Here is an 8,785-nt window from a genome sequence, read left to right as displayed (position 1 = left end):
GTGCCTCCCAGTTAGGCTACTCAGGGATCAGGTACTCACTTGAGGACGCAGTCTGCCCATTCTCAGATATCAAGCTGTGTGCTGGGAGAACGACTACTCTCTTAAAAGCTGTGGGACAGGGACATTTATGTCTGCAGAGGTTATTGCTGTCTTTAGTTTGTCTGTGCCCTACCCCCAGAGGTGGAGCCTACAGAGGCAGGCAGGCCTCCTTGAGCTGTGGTGGGCTCCACCCAGTTTGAGCTTCCGGGCAGCTTTGTTTACCTACTCAAGCCTGAGCAATGGTGGACGCCCCTCCCGCAGCCCTACTGCCACCTTGCAGTTTGATCTCAGACTGCTGTGCTAGCAATGAGCAAGGTTCCGTGGGCATAGGACTGTCCGAGCCATGTGCAGGATATATTCTCCTGTGTGCTGTTTGTGAAGCTGGTTGTAGAAGTTCAGTATTAGGGTGCGAGTGATGCGATTTTCCAGGTGCCATCTGTCACCCCTTTCTTTGACTAGGAAAGGGATTTCCCTGACCCCTTGTGAATCCCAGGTGAGATGATGCCTTGCCCTGTTTCAACTCATGCCTGGAGCACTGTACCCACTGTCCTGCACCCACTGACTGGTACTCCCCACTGAGATGAGCCTGGTACCCTAGTTGGAAATGCAGAAATCACCCATCTTTGGCGTCACTCACGCTGGGAGCTGTAGACGGGAGCTGTTCCTTTCTGCCCTCTTGGTCCCACTGACCAAGAGTAAACATTTTTTACAAACATATTCAAATGGCCAACAGGTGTGTAGAAAGATGCTAAACATTACCATTCATGAGAAAATTGCAAATCAAAAGATACCACTTTACAGCAGTTGGAATGGCAAATATATAAAAAAAAAAGAAACATGACAAGTGTTAATAAGGATGTGACAAACTATTTCTGTACAGTCTTAGTGAGTTGCAAACTGGAAGAGTCATTATGAAAATTAGTTTGCAGGTTATTTTAAAAAATAGAAGTATCGTACAATCCTGAAATTCCACTTCTGTCTACAAACAAAATAAAATCAGCATCTCAAAAATTATCTGCCCCCTTGTATTCAATGCAGCATTATTCACAACGGTCAAGGGTATTTTTTTTTAAACAACTTATCTGTAGCTGCTGAATGGATAAGGAAAATGTGGTATAAATATACAACTGAATATTATTCACCCATAAAAAAAAGAATGAAATTCTGGTATTTCAACAACATGAATGGACCTGGGTACATTATGCTGTGCAAAATAAGCCAGGCACAGGAAGACAAACATTGTATGTTCTCACTTAAATGAAGAATTTAAAAATCCTGAACTCGTGGAAGCAGAGAGTACAATGGTAATGACCAGGCCTGGAGGTAGAAAAAATGATAAGGTGTTCAGAGTACAAACTTTCAGTTATAAGATAAAAAAGTTTTGGGTGTCTAATGTATAGCTTTAAGATGTAGTTAATAACAGTGTTTTGTATGCTTAAAATTTGCTACTACAGTAGGAGACCTCAAATGTTCTCACTACAAAAAACATAACCATGTAAGGTGACATAAATATTCATCAACTTACTTGTATTAAACATTTTACAACATATATACCTATCAAACTTTTATAATATACACAATACATAATTATGCACTTTTTATTGGTCAAAAAATTAATGTTATGTACACATGCATATATTCACATAAGTGTGTATATACACAGATATAAAACATATACATATATATCAATTACATATGTTGTTATGTATATACTTGTGTGTGTGTGTGCATATATATATATATATATATATATATATATATATATATCAATGACAAAATCCTAGTAGGCTTCAAACTAAACAAGAGAAAATTATAAAATAATTATTTAAAAATCAAGAAAAAATGGGTATTTAATACATGCTCAGCAATATTTTAAGTTCTTCAATGGCAAAGTACATGTTTTAAATGTAGAAAGTAGATACATTATACCATATTACAGTTTAGGAATTATGGCACAGAGTGTTTACAGTATTAGCCTCAATACATACTAAAAACTTAAAATTTTGAAGTAAAATAACATTTGGTTTTATTTTATGGGGCAGAGGCTTAGTGTTCTGATTAAATTATTGAGTATGAATTTCTGTAGAATCACATTTGAAACCTTCACAGGATATGAAATTATAAAGCAGAAAACATACAACATCTGGATGTGGTGTTTCTGGGATTTCTAAACCTAATCCCAATATCTCCACTACTCTCACACATTTTAGACAAGACTCAAAATGGAAATTAGAAAATGTTTAACATAGAGTTCCTTAAAAATCACAGACAGCCCCATGTCCTCACAAGCAATAAAAGAGCAAGCAGTCAGGTCCTCCAGTCCCTTGTAAGCCATGCAAAGGGCTTTGATTTTCTTTATAACCTAGAAGAGTGATCGTTGAAGGGGAAGTCCAGTCCTAGAAAATTGAAGAGCATGGGGCAGAAGATGTCTGTCTCTAATGAAAGCAAGAGAAAGAAATCAGAGCTTATCAGAAAAGATTTCCATTGGAGCATAGCTTCACAAACCACACTTTTTAAGATCTGGCTTTCTCCTTGACCTTTGGTCACCTCATCTGTGTCATCTGTCTTATTCACTCCCACCTATTCGGATATTTGGCTACTATCTCCGGTCTCCTCACACTCTGGGGCTTTTTCTTTTACTCAATGTAGGTGATCAGGTTTAGCTTAGAGAACAGCCAAGGACTCTGTGTTAGAAAAAGTAATATGACTTATGCTGTGATTTTCCAATTAATACTTAGTACTGTGCTCAGTGGAAAAACACAGAACATTATAAAATAGTCTAAAAATGTAATATCAAATACTATTTCCTCACAGAAACGTTATGATATTTAAAAACTTTTCTAAATTTGTGGGTCCTTAGCTCCACGACCCAGTGCTGCTGAATCAAAACTTGGTGGTGGTTGGCTGTGCATGGTGACTCACACCGCTGATCACAGCACTTTGAGAGGCCAAGGCAGTCAAATCACTTAAGCCCAAGAGTTTGAGGCCAGCCTGGGCCACATGGTGAGACCTACTCTACTGGCTGAGGGTGGGGAGGAGGGGGAAAGTTGGTGGTAATGGGAGGTGGTAATGCGATTATAAGGTGTGGGCAACCATATTTTGTGCCTCTAAATTTGTGGAGTTAACACTAATCTAAAATTAAGGATACAGATCAGCTGAAGAAAGAAAAACATTAATGTCGAGATAAAACTTCCTTGTGGGGGTCTGCAGCTGCAATACCACCAGGCGGCAGCATCCCACCTCTTTCACCCGGCTGCAGCCCCACCAGGAGCCCGGCTCCATTCGGGGCGCTGCGGCAGGTACTAGACCCGGAAGGCGAAGGCGTGGATTTCCTGCCCTCCGGGGTGTCTTCCCGCTCCGCGGACCCCAGGGAATTCAATTCATTCATCAAGCTCCGCCTCAACTGTCCAAGCTGGGGCAGCTGGTCCCACAGTCGCCAGCCAAGGCCTCTGCTCCAGAACCCGTGGGCTGCTTTCCTGAGTGGAAGGACATTGTCTTCACCAGCCACAAAAAAATCCGTTCCTTTGCACCCTGTTTCCCATTGCCACCGACTTCGTGTAAACTCTAGTCCTGAGGACACGAGAGAGACACAGGCCTGGCCCCATGGACATGCTCAGTGCCACGGCTTCCAGCAGTTGGACAGGTGAACTCTACAAATCTCGGGGCCCATCGCACCAAGGAGACAGAAAGAAGCAAACAAAGGAAGGACCCTATGAAATGCACCCCCAAAGCAACCAACCAATCCAAGAAAAAAAAACAAAAAAAAACAACACCTCTCAGGGATCCGTTGGTTTTCCCATGTGGGCGGCCCTGATCCCCTGTTCTAGCCTGGCCCAAGCACCCTCCACCTCACCCTGGCCTGCTCAAAGTGCCCTGTCCACTTCAGCAGAGCCTCCCTCTCCAAGTCTCTGTCTCCCTCGCTCTACAACTCCTTCACCCTCTCCCTTTCTCTACTTCCTCCTTCAGCTCCGGCTCCTCTGTCACCTTCTGTCTCTCTCCCCCTCCACCTTTCTCTCTCTCCCCCCGTTTCTATCTCTCCTTCCCAGTCTCCCTAGCTCTCTTTCAAGCTGTGTCTGTGTCTTTTTTTCTGTATGTCCTTATGTCTGTGTCCGTGTGTCCATGTGTCTCTGTGTGTTTGTGTGTCCGTGTGTGTCTGCGTGTCCGTGTGTGTGTGTCCGTGTGTGTGCGTGTGTGCCTGTGCACGTGCACCCGTGTGTATCTGTGTGTGTGTCGAGGTGGGTTTGCTCGTGGTGGTGGTGTGCTGTGTCTGGGTGTCCGTCAGCCCCTCTTTCCCGGGATCAGGCTGCCGGGGCTCTAGTGCCAGCATGGTGCAAAGCAAGGCCTTCCTGTCCCATTGGCCACGGGTGGGTCCTCATCAGGACAAGCGATGATGGTGTGGGCGTTGTGAGAAAAAGAGCCCGCGGGGCTGGGCTGGCTGTTTGCCCCTAGGCAGCCCTGGCAGCTCTGGGTGTGTGGGGCAAGAGGGGGCCTTGCAGGAGGGGTGGCGAGGGATCCAAAACAATTTTTCCATGGCAAGGCAGAGGACCAGAGGGGATCCCAGTACTGTGGGCCCCGCACCCTGACGCGTCCGAGCACACCCTGCCCTGAGCCGGCCAGATGTGTTGGAAGCTCGGGAGCTTGCGAGCTGGGGGAAGGCCTGGAGTGTCAGCGAAAGGGAGACCGCCTGGTGGGCCTGGACCCTGGGCAGGGGACTGAGGCATCACGGCCTGAGGACGGATTCCTGTTTCCTGCAACATCGGGAGTCTCCAAAATGGCCTGTTTTGAAACTGGAAAGGAGACCGAAGACACGATGCTGCTTTTCCACGATTCGCTGGAGGTTTCTGTGTCCCCACAGAGCTCGGGAAACAAACTGTCAACATGGTTACGCTTTCGGGGGCCAGAGACACGTGAGCAACAGGCCCCCTTGCAGATGGCAAAGGAACGTGGAATCTGGAATCATTGTTCACTTGGCTTGAGTGTGACTCCTGTGTGGATGGGAGTATCTGCCTCGTGCTCTGTTGCAGGCTCAGCGTGGGGATATGTCATCTATGAACCATGTGGATGAAAAACGGACAACCATTCCAGTCTCGGCCCTGCTCTCTGGGGAATTCGCTCATTCCTTGGGAGGTGGAATTCGTCTGAATCGCTCCCGGATGAAGTAACCTAGGCTGGCAATCCCGAGGGCCAGTGAGCGCACCGCCAGCCGACACGGCCGTGGGCCCAGCACTCAGCCTGCACTGGGCACCCAACATTTTTCCGGAGTTCGAGGTCCTGCTGGTCCTGGAGGCAGAAGACCACTTTCCTCTTTGCCTTCCTTTCTCTGTTTCTTGCTCCTTTTCTCCTTCTGTCCATCCTTCCCTCTGTTCTTCCTTCTCTCCCTCTCTCCCTCCCTGTCTCCCTCCCTCCCTCTGTTCTTCTCTCCTTCCCTCTCTCCCTCCATCCATACCTCCCTTTCTCCCTCCTTCCCTCCCTCCCTTCCTCCCTTCCAAGGTCCCTCCTTTCATCCGTCCTTTCCTCCCTCTGTCCCTCTCTCTCACTTTGTCTCCGTTCCTTTCCCCATCTCTGCCTGGCTTTCCTCCAACCTAGAAAGGGCAGAACTACGGTTTGCATGAGATCTCGGGGTCTACATTTAGTTGCCGGGCGCTCCACGTGATGCCGAGGAGGATGGCGGCGCACGGGTGGTCGCGGGAGGGTGCAGCGGGGAGGTAGTGGAGTTGAGCTGCAGAAACGAGAACAGGCCTGGCCACTGCCCAGGCCAGTGTTTCCCGGGGTGGAGGTCTCACCCTACACCACTGAAGAACGCAGGGTTGGGGGGGTGTAAGGCGTGTGGGAGCAGGGGAAGTGATGAGAGCCCTGCCTGGGCTGGTCCCAAACCCTAGCAGGCCGCCCGCGGACCCACGCATGAGCAGCAGACGGCCCATCTCTGAGTACCTGGGCTGGCTCTGAAATCCTTGGGATGCTCAGCCAAGAATGACAGACCTCCTTTCTGTAGAGTCTCTAGCCGTACCTGGACTCAGGGATCCAAGACACGTCAGCTGGAAGGGAAGACACAGGTCTCCATACCGAGCCAGAGGTTCACCGCGAAAGAGGAGCCACCGCCCTGCCCCCACCAGGTCCCAACCCTGCGTCCTAAAGCTCCTCCAGCTGAGCTCAGTGTTCTTCTAGGCTGAGGAGTGGTTCCAGAAAAGCGGGCTCTTCCAAGTTCTTCAACTCCCCCAGCAGCTCCTTTGCTAGGAAAGGTTGTGCCTTTTGCTGAAATTCTGGGGTCGACAGAAGCTCATATAACAGGGTGGATGCGAGTACAGATGAAGACTCCAGCTCCTGGAGCAGTTGGGAGGGTGCCTGGATGGCTTACATCTGCTCCTGACACTCAGAGGCCTCCATGGGCGCAAGCTGCGGAGGTAGATGTGCCTCGGCTTCATGTTCCCACGTGCCCTGGCGACCTGTGGACCCTGGCCGCAGACCCAGTACGGACTCATGTGGGACATGTGAGACGCAAGCACACCTTGCCCCTGTGACTCAGCCTGAGCGGCTCAAGTTGTCCCACTGAGTACGCACCCAGAAGGCCGCCATGCTGCTGGTCCTGGTTCCTCTGCCATCTGTTTGACTCAGCCTGAGAGGCCCAAGCTGTCCCATTGAGCACCCACCCAGAAAGCCACCGTACTACGGGTCCTGGTCCTCCTGCCATCTGTTCGGATGCGGAGGTCACCCAGGTGACTGAGGGTGGGACAGCGCCACTTCCGAAGGAGTCAGGGCAGCAAACCCAAAATCCCCATGTGCCGCGGCAGGTTGGGAGATTCCTTCTGCCTGCGAAGCCTGGCTGGGCTGCAGCAGAGGGGTGACCTTTGCTGTCTGGCTCACGAAAGCCCCCTGTTCCCCACTCCCTGGCGTGGGTGAAAGCGACCAAGGAGGGAGGGTGACACCCGCGGTGGGCCTCGTTGCACAGGCCGCGTGCGTGTGCAGGTTCCCTGCCACCCTGGCGTGGATACCTGGACCTTCGATTACGACAGGAAATCTGAATCCTGGACTCCAAAATGCCGGTCTCTCTCTCCAGTTCGGGTACAGGTTCTGCTCAAAGCAAGCTGGCAGGACATCTTTTTCATTCAGGTTACAAATGAGTCTCCTTCGCCGTCCTTGTCCTCGGGCTTCTGCGGGGAATGGGCTGTCAGAAGGTGTCGGGAGAGCCATCGTGAGGGCACCTGGCCAGAATTTCACCGACAGACACGGGCAGAGAGAGGCTGGCGGCTCCCGTGCGCCTCAATTGGCCTCTGTGCTTCACGCAGGTCCAGTGAGGAGTCCGACCCCGCCAGTGGCCCTTATAAAGACCCACAAGCTTCACCCCCTCGTGAATATGCATCAGCACCCAAGGGCCCTGGGTAACGCGCCCTCTGAAGGGTCCAGAAACCACAGACACAGGGCCTTGTGTGGTAGGTGAAGGTGGGGCCAGATCATCTGGGAAAGGAGGGCTTCTGGGGCTGGCTCCCTGAGTTCTCCAGAATTCTACGGATACTGGAAGTTTCTCTCTGGGCTCACACACGATTTCAGGGAGAAACCACCCTGGAAGTGTGTAGTGTGGAACTGAACCTCCATGATAGTCTTGAGTTTTCCAGGCCCTCTGCGTGAAGGCGGCAATGCCTGTGGGTGTCGCTGTTGCCGTGATAGTCTCAAACACGCAGGTGTGTGGATCTCATTCATTTTCTTTTTTTATTTTAATTTTCTATTTCTACCTCTTAATGTCAATGATAAAGTCACAGCTACTTACAGCCATCTAAGAAAGTGGCCTCACTCATGCTCATTCACTCATTCTGTGGCCTATCAAGCATCACACATAACAATGGTTTTGCTTTTTTAAAAAAAACAAATACTTTATACAGTGAACTATAGAAAAAAAAATTCTAAATATACTTTAAAAATTCTAGAGTGTTAAGGTAACCTCATTTTTTAAAATACTGAAAATGTAAAGGGTCCATATAGAGAGTTGTATTAAGTACATACTTCCTATTTTAATAATTCACTTGCTGTGCTCTTAAAATCTCTATGAGAGAAGCAGATATTTTATTCATGTCTTTTGGCAAGAGATTCAAAAGCAAAAGTAGAAGGGCTGTTAAATTTCATAAAATTTGTGGGATTTTTAAAAGCTAAATTATTCAATATTTTGTATTGTTATCACACTCATATATCGCCTGGAATATATATACAGCAACCCAACAACAGTGATTGCAACAAAAGTAAGATAAATAGGTCTACAAAGCATTTGATTTCCTTATTAGATAAATGAAGTTTTCATAGAGGAAGTGCAAATTCAGATCAGGTTACATAAGCTTAACAATTATTCAAACCTTATATAAAATTAAATCTAACCCTCACCACTACAAATCTGTAAGGAATCACTGTCAGGAATCTACAGGACATGGCTCATATTTACATTGGACACACACTTAGAAATTTCATAAATGATGAGATGCAGGCCAAGGGTATTCCTCAAAGGGCTCCACCCAAAAGGAAAAGAAAGAGAGTTAAACAGAGAATTACCACACGTATTTGTGGGTAATCAGCTTATTCCTCAGCCTCTAGACAGTGAGGAGGATGAAAAAATGGAAGAAGATAGTAAAGAAGAGGAAGAAAAAGATCACAGTGAAGCGATGAAGCCAGAGGAGCCACCTCAAAATTTACTGAGAGAAAAAATCTTGAAACTGCCCCTCCCTGAATCTTTAAAAGCTTACTTGACATATTTTAGAGACAAATA

The sequence above is a fragment of the Pan paniscus genome, chromosome Y (genome assembly GCF_029289425.2).
Source record: "Pan paniscus chromosome Y, NHGRI_mPanPan1-v2.0_pri, whole genome shotgun sequence".
NCBI classification, from domain to species: Eukaryota; Metazoa; Chordata; class Mammalia; order Primates; family Hominidae; genus Pan; species Pan paniscus.
Note: the sequence above shows the minus strand (reverse complement) of the source record.